General features: G+C 38.4%; 1 long non-coding RNA gene across 1 annotated transcript; it reads left to right on the top strand.

Annotated features, from left to right (window-relative positions):
• The first annotated feature begins 7,639 nt into the window (after positions 1 to 7,639).
• On the top strand, positions 7,640 to 11,434 carry LOC119901303. The gene is made up of 5 exons (XR_005444167.1): positions 7,640 to 7,898; positions 8,538 to 8,666; positions 9,678 to 9,957; positions 10,151 to 10,384; positions 10,812 to 11,434. It is a non-coding gene; the product is annotated as an uncharacterized LOC119901303 (long non-coding RNA).
• Positions 11,435 to 12,829: the final 1,395 nt, after the last annotated feature.

The raw sequence follows: 12,829 nt of genomic DNA, 5'->3' as shown, positions 1-12,829 counted from the left end.
CACCAGCAGCAGCAGCAGCTTCTTGACCACCACCAGCAGCAGCAGCAGCTTCTTGACCACCACCAGCAGCAGCAGCAGCTTCTTGACCACCACCAGCAGCAGCAGCAGCTTCTTGACCACCAGCAGCAGCAGCAGCTTCTTGACCACCAGCAGCAGCAGCAGCTTCTTGACCACCAGCAGCAGCAGCAGCTTCTTGACCACCACCACCAGCAGCAGCTTCTTGACCACCACCACCAGCAGCAGCTTCTTGACCACCACCACCAGCAGCACTGGCCACAAAGATGTCCTGCATGGCAGTTGATGGTCGGCCCTGTTGCTCAAGGCAGCCTCTAACAAAAATCTGTAGTGGGCTCATGTGTCTCTCTGTTCTCAAACCATGGTTATTCCATTGATTTGTAAAGTCGTTTAAGTCCCGGTTGATCCTTGGCAGATAGACATAATGGAGAGCCCAGAGGTCCCTCTCACTGTCAACATTAATGATGCCCTCGCTCTCCAGATGGTGGAATAAGTCATAATAGACATTCGTCAGTCCACGCCAGAGATCACCCCAGAGCCTCTCAATTCTCTGATTGTGGGTACTCCGGCCTCGGAGAGCACTGCCACGGTCAAAGCCTCTGTAGATGTTCATCATCAGCCAGACTGCGCTGTTCTCACCTCCTCTGTCCGTCCTGACCCTGGAGGGTATGCCATAGTGGATCACAGCACTGATGAAGCTGTCCAACACAATGCTGCTGCGGTTGTTGTTGGAGGCACGCAGGAAGACCACAAGGCGACTAAACCCATCTATAGCCCCATGAATAACTATCCGCCACCTAAAACCAGATTAAAAAAATTATTATTAAGGTGGCTATTGATATAGCAAAAATGGCAAACACGTTCAGCTGATGTAACATTCCTTTTCTTTGTCAAAATAAATGCTGAATAAATCTGCTGCTGTAGTTACCTTATCAGCTTGTGGTTTCCATCAATGTGCCACAATGAGTTTGGACCTGCCACCTGATAAGACCGTCGCTCTGGTCTCTGCAGAACTGCTCGAAGCGCAGCAGCTCCAGGATTTAATCGAATCATGCTTGCTCGCACTCTCCTTCTCTGCACACGGAGTCCACTTGCATGCAGCGATGCCCTCACAGCCTCAGGACCAACTAGGTCATTGCCAGCCACAATGTCTTGCACATGTTCATCTAGGGCAGAATCGGTCAAGTCTGCATACAATGAAGCGCGAGTGCAGTGTAACTGTCTAAAAGGTAGAGAAATGTAATCCAGCACAATCATAAGTTACTCTTAATGTCCATCATGACCAAACAATATGCACACACATTACATATAAAAGTGTGTGTTTTTACGGGTCAAATCTTACGTGACTATATCACATCACACGGAAATCCTAGTCTCTTACCTCAAACGTCGTCTAACTGTACGCACAGACACATGCAGAATATCTGCCATCTGGGGTGCAGTGAAGCCACATGACCTTAAGAATGACAGCTGTTCCCGAGTGACACAGTAATGTGGTCGACCTCTACCTCCACTCAAAACCAGCGGTGCCTGGTAGCCAAAACTACCTGAAATGACATCAGAATCAGATTTATTGGCCAAGTATGTTAACACACATAATTTTCTTCCAGCCATTACTGACTCAAGCACTACAGACATTATACAGAAGGTGTACATAGTATATACAGAAAATATACAACATATAATCAATACAGTTGTGTCTGGTAGTGTAAACCATAATGTGGATTGCAAACAAATTGTGACGTGTGAGTATTTATACAATTCAGTATTTGACATGAAGCTGGGTTTAAAAGCTATCTGACGAAACATCAGTAGCTATGGCACGTGCTTAAATTAACACATGGACTGTGGGGTAGTGCCATGCTTGCAAATATCTGTGCATTTATGCTAAGGTCTTAAGCTTTGAGTCTGGTCCTTTTTAATAAAAAACACTTAAAATAAATTTAAAAGTGCGGTGAAAAAGTATTTGCCCCCTTCTTGATTTCTTCCTTTTTAGCATATTTGTCACATTTACAGTAAATATTTGGATCATCCAAACTGTAATATTTGGTGTAAACTGTAAATAATTTGTTGTGTTCTGGAGCCTACAACAGGAATATTGTTATGTTATATTAATGAATACTTAGACGCAGAAACTATCAAATCTCGTCACCCAAAAACCTGCGCCTCAAATTTGCTTAACTTCACAATAAATACAATTTTTAAAATGGTATAATATAGTTCAATAACTTTTAGAAATATTTTTATTAAATTACCTTTCTGAGGTATTTCTATAACTTTTGCATAACCTTAATAGGAGAAAGAAACTTTCCATTTCTATAACAAGGCATTATAGGCTATAGCCAAAATAATAACAAGTTGAGGCCACCTAACATCAACTTATACAGCACAGAATATTGATGAAACCTCAACATCAAAAGCGCAGTATGTAAAATAAACTTTTACTGCAAAGCTGCCACACACACTCGATATTGCAAATATTTCCACAAGGATAGATTCTTTGGAAGTTTAAGAATGCTAACACTAAAAACTACATATCCGGTTCAAGTCATAGTCATTATGATTGCAGTACTAGAAACAGAATAATAATAAAATTTACAAAAGACAACACACTGTGAGCTCACCCTGTTGCCCGGGCTGAGAAGACATTCTGACCTCCTGGATTAATTCAGACAAGTCGCTGAGAAGTTGGTCTGCAGCTGTGACATTGATCAGTCTTCCCCTTGCCCACTGGAGGCTTCTGTGCATTGTCTCTAGCCTGAGAAAATAAGAAAGCGTAATGGTTACCCATTTATTGGTATCAGAATGAGCTTTATTGCCAAGTAGTATTTTACATACACAAGGAATTTGCTATAGTGATTATGTTGTAGACAAACATACAGTTGACATACATAAACACACAATACCATCTTAAACCCTTTCTCCCGTAATAATTTAACAGTATATAAGCAGAGCTGAAGTCCACAAACATGATCCTAGTGTCGGTTCCTGGTCCTGTGATGGAATTGAGGTGGGAGCCAGAGATATAGGCCATATTGGCATAACCAGGCACCATGCAATTCCTATGCAGACTGTTTTACTGTATACTGTAATATAGCGATCAGCAGTGTGTGCAGGCCTTTTACTTAATAGTTTTAGAGTGCATCATCCTTTGACATTTTCGAGCATGCCTATCACAACATACCTCGTCAATGTTAAGAGTTGCACACCAGATCCAACATCGTCCATCAACAGACGCCGTGTACAGTCTTGAAGAATGTGCCTGCACCGCAAGATGAAGGTCCTCCGAGCCATAACTTCTTTCAGATGTCTGTCTGAATTGAGTTTAGAAGGACAACTGAGAGTTCTTCTGTGTCTTTGGAACCACCCACCCATCAACTTGGCTTTGACCAAATGCAAAAATATCACGAGGTTTACAATTACTTTACAGAGTTCCCGTTTCCCTCTTGTACACAGAATCTGAGATTCTCAAAATACACAAGAAAATACTACAAATACACAAAATAAAAGTTTCCACTAAAAGCTATGAAGGGTAATTAATATTTTTCATTAATTCAAGAGTCTGCCTGCACAACTCCATGTTGTTTAACTTAACACTATGTTTTTTGACATAATATGATAAATCCCATTTAGTTGTAACAATAACGCAATGCTGGTATGAGCGAGGGGGTCTCACGAGATCTCATTCCAGGCTACAAGCCGACGCTCAAACTAATGTTAACTTACAGCAATGGCGGCGGCATGAACGTTCCCTCATCTGCTAACCGAGCAGTAACAATTACGAGTCGCAAATAAGTACTTACAGAACTTTATTTTTACCACGTTAAACATTGTTCTGGCCAAGTATACATCAACTTACCTGGGAAATGCAAATTCACTTTAGACTGATGAGTTTTCTTATACGAGTAACTTTTTGCTAGTAGTTCTGAAAACACTTCTTGATTTGACCGGCTTTCTGTCGAGTCCTGCCTCCGAATCTGCCTGATTGGCTAACTCTAACCCCAACTTTAGGCAAGGAATAACCAATCAGAGGCAGTTGTTGAAACTCGATTAATAAAAACGAAAACTCTATAGCATAATTTTAAATTTATATTATAATTAATTTCATGAAAAGGCACAACAAAACCCACAAACAGTTGGATCTGGATTAAAGTTACCCAATTTGTCAATTACAACCTAGGGCACTTCATAACTGGTCATGGTAATAATGTTACACTGGTAGCCACTAAAAGTAACTTGATAAGTGCAAAACCTGTCGGTTAATGAGGACAGAACGAGGGAGTATATGGCAACAGGCCATTAAAGCATTGGTTCAGTTTAATTTGAAACAAACAATTGAATTGCTTCTTAAAAGAAATAAAGCACTATAATACTAGTGTGTGTGTGTGTGTGTGTGTGTGTGTGTATATATATATATATATATATATATATATATATATATTAGTTATCCACACTTTTACTCAACTACAATAAATAGGTTACACTTTGTGTGATATAATTTTACATAATATTGTCTATATATGTCTGTTCATCTACCATCTCAAAAGAGCGGACTGAGAATGAAAAGCCGCGGAAAACCGCGAAAACGTCAACAAGTGTGACGCAATTACGTTTGTTTCCTCATTCTTGCTGTCTCATTTTTAAAGCATTCCTCTCTGTGAGAATATGTTAATGGTTAGGATTATTTCCATTTTCAGGCAATATTATTATTATTTCCAATATTATTTAGGCTAGGCCTATGCGCTATAGCCTTGGTCTAACTCTGCTGAGGAACAACCACCTGGTCAAATATCTATGTATTAAAAACCTTTATAATATGATCATATTACTAACTTTTGGAAATATTTATTTAGAAAGTCATACAATAATAGTTATTCTTTAAAAATCTTATGACCACATGTAGGTTACCTAACTGCAATGTTTAGCCTACGTGGTATGTTCAATGGTCACATGACAACATGGTTGTAAAAGGAAATGTTTGTAACTCCCTTCTGGTACATAGCAGGCAGTACAATTATAGAATGGTAAACAGAAATAAACTAAAAACTGTAGCTTGAGTTTAAAGCTCTTCTGCCGTCTGGTGGTGTGACAGCAGAAACATGTCTATCTTCTATCTAGATGGCAACAGGGTGAACAGGCACAGGCTGTTAACGTCCTTTAAAATATTTTGACCAGCTTACCTGGCTTTTAATATTTATTATATTTATTTATATTTTAATATTTGTAAATTGTGATGTAAAGGAATAACTCACATACACAATTTTGCAAATTTATTCCATCTTTGTTTATTACATATGACAATAAAACGGTGAAATACAGTCTGTGCTTCAAGGGCAGTAGAAGGTGTTTCCAGCTCCCTAAAAAGAAAAAAACACTTCTCACAACATAGGCTATGAGTGAGTTTAGGCTACAGTCTCAAGCATAGCATAGGCTATAAGAAGCTATATTTCAAAAACTCACAGTTCAAAATAATGCCTGTATATAATAGCCCTATATATTTACTAATATTACACTTGCTGTTTACCTATCTCATTCCTCAGAGTGATTAGACTAAGTGTTAGACTTAATGTAGGGTACACATACCTATGGTTTCTCCTGAAACGGAGGAGCAGAAGGATTGCTGTCTTCTCCTTTCCTGTCGGAGAAGTTATTCGCACAATGAGGGTGTGTATTTGCGAATTTGAACTAGCCTTCAGTAGAGTTGGTGCTACAGGTAGTAATGCCATAATAATGACAATATAGCGACAAATAGCCTACCTATGCACATGTTAATTTTTCATTCATTCATTCTTGTCAAAGATACCTGCCGACCTATTTAATAAACCAATCAGTGTCAAGTACAGGGAGACGCAGTGGGGAGATGCAGCCCACTTAGATGATGATGACAGAACGCAAGTCTGTCACGTAAAGTCTTTTAGTGTGGTCGCAGAAGGTGTGAAACCAAACCAAAACTAACCGAATGGATCAAAATGTATCAAAACATGAACTTTGGTTCGCACCTTGGTGCTTTGTTGGTTCTGTCCCTAAATTTCTTATGGCTGTGAATAGGGTTGTAAAAAGATAGGCTATATGAATATATCAAATAGGCTATCTAGCCAAACTAGTAGCCTACTTACACTATATCTAAATGTTCTATGTTAAGAAAACGTAAAGATGACATTCATGAAGCTGCACCATGTAACTTAATAAAAACATCAGCCCCACAGTTACTGCAGGCGAAACATGAATTACACTGCATTAGGTGGTTTATTTGAAAAGAGTATACATGTGCTGATTAAGGCCATATGTCTATTTCATCAGGTATGTAAAGACATTTTTGGGTTATGTTCAATGTCAGCGGGAGATTTGTACCGCCTCGAGTTGTCATTAACTAGCTTTAGGCCTGACAGCCCTGTGTGTTTGAAATGTTATCATTTACAGTTAGCAGTAGCTACACTATAATGTATTATCATTGTTAATAACAGATTAAACTTCCATGATAGGCTATAATGCCTCATAAATGGTACACTACATATCTATGTATATGTAACATTTTCAATTCAGACCATAACAAAACCAAAAGTCATTAAAACTCATAAGCTTCTTTACTTCATGTTATTATCTATTTTTGTAACAATGATTGTACTTGTCATTTACTCTATCAATGTAATGTCATAATTCTCCTATTATTTATGTCCATATTTGGATAGTGCATTTACTGAAACTGGGAGAAAGTATCCAACAATCCACTTGATCACAAATATGCATAACAAACTCGTTATGTCAAATATTGGCAAGGAACAACAAGTAGACACAAACACAGTAGTTTTTTGGTTTGTTTGTTTGTTCTTTAAAAAAGGAACTGTGGAAAAGCTCCTCTAAACAGAACAGAAACATCTAAGCACCTGTTGAGTCTTTTCCAGAGCAGCCAGTTGACAATCTGAGGAGTCATCAGTCAGATGGTCACCAAGCTGTATCTGGACACTAAGCCATTCACAAACACCTCAGGAAAAAAAAAAGGGATATTCCCCCTGTCACATCACAGAATTGCCTTTCCCTGATGATTCATCAAACAGAATCAAACCAAAGGCAGTAAAATATTTGAAAGCCCCAGAGCTAGAGGAGTTGTTTTTTAACTCATAGTAATGCTCACCAGGTTTCATAGATAGGCCCATAACCATAATGAGAACAACAGACGTGGTGCTGGTGGTGGTCAAGCTGCTGCTGGAGTCTAATCTGAAGTTACAGGTCAGTTCTTACAAATGGTTAGCTCTCCCTAACAGCCAGAGTACTTTCAGAGTACTTTCATTAGTTTTTATTTCAGTTAAGGGGGAATGGGGATGGTAACAGGGGGAAAAAGCAAGCAAGAAATATTGTGGCATAAGAGTTGGATAAATAAATTAAAGTTTATATTAGTTTGTAAAAAGAAAAGTGTGATCACATTGTTTAGGTTTAATTTAACATATGATTCAAAAGGTTTATCACGTTATGTATTGAACAAGTATCTCCATTGGATGTGAAAAGTGTCCATCAAACCATGTCTCTTCCACTACAGGATGCACGCACCTCCCTCCCTTTATTTGAGAAAGTGTCTCAAACAACAGAATATTTCTATAGTGTTTTTTTTTTACCTAAGTTACCAAAGGTCTGACTGCTGTGGAAGACATACTTTGTAATCTATTAAAATCCTCTTTCCCCTTTCAAATTCTTCCATCCACATGCATGTAAATGTAATGTTGAGTCGACCAAGTCCTCCAAGGCTTTTACATTACAAATAAGTACTCCACTGCAGACAGTAGGGGGCAGCAGAGCGCTGCCTGCTGCCGGTTGGGGACTGTTTTGATGACGTAGCTGTCGTCGTCTTGCCGTTCCGGCAAGATCGTCGAGATCCTCCTGTTTTACAGGTCAGTACGGTGTATAAAAGCACAAAACAGATGAATAAGCATAGCAATCGTTATCTGTTGTGTTTACGTTGTTTTTAGTATGAACTATGCAGTTTGTTGATAGGTTTCTTACACTGTGCTAGACGTTAGCTAGGACTCCCGATCCTCGGTCAATGTCCACCATTAACATTTACGGCTGCTGGGCGCTGGTTTCACATATGAAGTATTTTATTTGTATTTTGTTTACAAAAAAATGTCACTATCTTGCCAGGATCTTATATTAAATTGAGGACAGTGAATGGTTCTGTCAGTAAGAACTATGAGAGATTTATCCCTGTTAATATAAAAGGTTTAAATTCCCTTTTTATATATTTAAGTATTATACTTTTTTGTTAATATTTCGAAGGTTTACATTCACTGTAGGCTACGAGAGTTTTAAATTCCCTTTTAATGAGGAAAATGATGAATTGATGCGTGTGCTAGATACATTTTATTCACTTTATGTAATTTGGTTACTTAGTTGAATATTACTGAGTGATGTGCAAAAAGAGACTTCATGTAATGACTAAAATTACTGTATTTATTAAATGAACTCTGGGAAGACCGTCTAGACCAATGGCAGCAAGTTTCCTCAGCCTCATCATTTCTGCTGTTTTACAGGTTTATTACCTTTCCACGTGCCCTGTGCCTGGGGCTTGTAAGACATATAAGCTGGCTTGCCAACCGGCAATAAAAGAATAGCAGAAACAACAGCAAAAAGCTTTCGCCGTGGAAGATACCGTCGCTAAGGTAAAGTATAGCTTTAAGATTATTGTTTGACAACTTTATCAAGTTTGTACTAGTTCAGAGTCATTCTCATCTGTCATTTTGTAGATTGGCTAACGTAAACTTGTTCTTTACAACTCACTGCTGATGTAGCAAGTATAGGGTTTGAAAGCTTTGTGGTTCAATGTAAAATATGATGGGACAGTTCACTGTGCTTCAAAGATCTATATTTGGTTTCCTCAATCAAAAACAGATGTTTAAGACTTTTGGTTTCGGTTTTATTTCTTCCGTATTTCAGAAAGAATCGGCTGGGGCCCAAAATGTTATAATTAAAAAAAAAAGTCTAATATCATTCAGCATCAATAGTTATCATGAAAAAGGTCAAATTCTTATTTCTGTCAAGTTTAAAAGCTGACCTTTGCTTCTGATTTGAAAGTTGAAAAAAAACATATAGTTTATTTTGGTTTAAACTTTTATTTATGGTCAGTACATGACAAGAACCTGCAAAACAGTGGTCACTTAACAGATCTCAGGTAGAACGTCAAAAAACAATTATGATAAAAATCTTTTTTCAAAAAATTTCACTGAATGTAGGCATTAAAATAATTCAGGAAAAATGTCTGCACACCATTGGACTGCAGAGATTTGTCCTTTGTGTCCTGCAGTGATATTTTTTGTCACTTGAGTACTTTTGACTGGATGTGCACACACTTGGCCCCTCTGGAGGTTTTATACCAATGACAACCATACAAACAATTGAAAACATATTGTATAAAACCTTTTCACGCAAATAAATGTAGCTCAGATCAAATCACAGATCACAATAATGTGAGAAGTAGTAAAACCTTTCAACATACTGATGCACACGTAGAAGTGTGTGTAAGATGTAGTTAATGCAGTGAATGCTGAATGTTTTCTAGTTTGCTTGCTATTGTTTAGCACACTTTTTGCACAGACAGACACAACACCACACTAAGACACACTGTGAGGACAACATTTACAGAATTTCTGTTTTTGTTTTCTCTTATTCACAAGGAGAAGGAATTGAGGAGGACTCTTCAACCGATGAGGCTCGTCTTGGAAGACGGGGAAATCCAGAGACCTGGAACGTGAAGGTCCAGAAAAGTATGTCCATGCCAGTCTGCAACCTGCTAAAGGTTCACTAAACTCTACTGCAGAAAAGCAGAAGACACATCATAAGAACAAGATTTCTAAGTATTTCTGGGGGAATTTGGACTGGAGAAATGATTGTGAAGTCTGTGGTGGAGGGGAGCACTGTAAAGCGGCGGCGGACAGGAGCAGATGAATCCAGAAGGTCAGCATCCATTATTTGTCACCCTGTAGTAGATTGGAGAAGAATCTGAATGTGCCAACGCTTGTTCCTGTCAACATTAGGCATAAAGCAGTGGTGTTTTTTGAAGTGGGAGACCTCTTGAAAACAGCCTCTGTCAATGAAAGTTTTGTCAAACATTTTCTGTGACTTAAATATATCTCCCTTTCACTTAAAGAAAGACCAGTGTGATGCCTACTGTTCTTTCAAGCCTGGAAACATCGAAGCAGCTTCATGGGACACAAAGCCTGCGAAGCAAAAGGATAAAGATGATGCAGATGAGAAGACCTTGTTGGTGCTCACTCCAATTCCAGGCCATACCGTGTGAGGTACGTATCTTCAAGGACTTCTGCCAGATGGGGAACTGGGAAAAAGCTGGGGATCCAACATTGCATGACCTCCAAACAATCAGGTATTTTATCAGACATATACATTCTTGCACAAATATTGCCTTCTATGTCAATAGAAATCAGTTGTGAAAAGTACCCAAGTACATGCGGCCAATTACTCTTCTTTTTGAAGTACTACTCCACTACATTTATTTTGATGGCTTTAGTGACTAGTTACTCTGCAGATTATAAATTAAAAACATATTCAAAAACTAGAGTATTTTCACAGATAAAGCCACACAGCAAAATATAAAGTAGTTAGAATTAGCTTTACTTTTCATCTTAAAATTTGAATGTAGGACTTTTGACATACAGAATATCTCTACAGTGTGGTGTTGGAACATTTACCTAAGTTAAAGGTCTGACTTTTTCCACCACTGTGAAAGACGTACTTTGTAATCTATTAAAATTCTGTCCCTATTTTCCCTTTTAAATTCTTCCATCCACTAGATACAACGTGGATGGCACCACTCAGATGACTGGGAAGCCTATCTGTCCCCATCTCTTAAAAGAAGAGTATCACCACAGCAGCCCCACTGTGCGCAGCCAGCCAGCCAGTTAAAGAGCTGAAGTTCAAACAGCCCCAAGAACTGAAGGTTTTGCCCAAGAACTTCCACTCACCCTACGATGGACTGGACCACGAGTGATGCCCGTCACCAGCTGGAGCCTCACGCAGACGCACACACACTGATGTACTTAGGCTATATTAGTTACAGTTGTTCATTAAAATGAGCGTAATTATATTTTTGCATTATTTTTTAAATACCTTTTACTGGTTTTAATGGTTTTAACATAATTCCTAATTGTTCAAAGTATTAAGTCAAATATCTAGTAGTAGTCAAGACTCCAATCAATTGTCTCTCACAAATAGTCTGACAGATTCTTTATCCTGGTTGTTCATAATAATAATTTTGAATGTTGTGTGGTTTACACAGTAAAATAAATTTCAACCTTTACTGATTAAACCGATTTCATTTTGTCATTATCAGCCAACATTATTCACAATGTAAAGATAGCTTATTGATGATTAACATGATTTCAAAACATGCATCTTATTATTTAGCTTAGGTATCATCAGAAGGTTGCTTTCACAAAGACTTCAGGTAACCTTTCTCAAATATGTCCATTTCGGAGGAAAGCAATTCAGCGTTTTTTTAAAACCAAGTATCTTAATAGCCTGCAGATGCCTTTTCAGGATCGGAAGGAGCTTTATTGTCAAGTAGTGTTTTACACATACGAGGAATTTGCTGTGGTGATAAGGTGCTACATGTAGACAAACATACAGTCAACATAAATAAATGTGGAAATATATAAATATGGAATAAGATAGTTTTTGTAGCAACTTGTATAGTGTAGTGTTTTGGGGTAACATAAATATTATCGCAGGAGTCCGGAAGGATAGCTTTGGATAAATAAAAGCCAGGGAATAAATGACAAGCTGTTTTCCCTGAACCGACTGAAACACACGTTTGTGTCAGGTTGCCTTTGGCCTGGATTTAGGATGACATGGTAAAACACAGCTTTGTAGAAACAAGGGTAGGCTCGCTATCAATACTACACCGACTGAAGGGCTCATAAAAAGACAAATGAGGCTTAAACTGTTCACTGATGACCATGTAAAGATAGTTGTTCCACTTATGGTGATTTCTTACTTTCTTTGTGTTTGTATGTTCTATTTTAGGAGATACTTTAATCTGACAGTGATGATAAATAAAATGCAAATTAATTATTTATGTCAAATTTGATCTAAAATCATCAATCAATAGATGTTACAAGCTATAACCTAGAGTAGCTAAATATTTTTAGTAAATGTAGTCAATTTACTTGATCAGTCTGGGACTTTTGTGTTGAGTTTTTCATGCTTGTCTGTGGTTACTTTCTGCCTTTGTGTGGCTACGATCACAGTAAAGTAGATCAGTGCTGAATTAGTGTGGTCTGTTCTTCTTCTGTACTGATTGGGTGACAACAGTTCAAATTTAGTGGCTGTAAAATCCACAGGGCGGAGCTCATTATCATTTTACAAAACGCCGTTTTTTACACCGTTTGTTTAGTTAACAAAACGGCGTTTAAAACGGCGTTTTGTTAACTAAACGCCGCTTTTTACGGCGTGCCAAAAGAAAACGGCGTTTTTCGCGGCGTTTTTATACACAAAACGCCGTTTTAAACGCCGTTTTGTTAGCAAAACGTGCTACAAGAGTGACGTTTTTTGGCACTAATGGTAGGTTCAGGCCCATGAGACGACGACATGCGAAAAAATTCGCTCACTTCGACCACTAGGGGGCGCTACAAGCAAGGTCAAAATTTTGGCACAAATCGCTGTAACTCCCGCATACAGTGGCGGATATTAAAAACCTTATATCCACGCGTTCGGGGGATCGAGCTGAATCTCCTGGTATAGGCCACGCCCATTTCCGCCTAAACATTTTTTTCGCTACATCTCGAAAACTGAAAAACCTGTTTTAATGAAC

Source organism: Micropterus salmoides, unplaced genomic scaffold (assembly GCF_014851395.1).
Source record: "Micropterus salmoides isolate LMB-PRFRI ecotype aquatic unplaced genomic scaffold, ASM1485139v1 Ms_hic_scaffold_13, whole genome shotgun sequence".
In the NCBI taxonomy this organism is placed as follows: Eukaryota; Metazoa; Chordata; class Actinopteri; order Centrarchiformes; family Centrarchidae; genus Micropterus; species Micropterus salmoides.
This window is presented reverse-complemented; position numbering and strand designations above follow the sequence as displayed.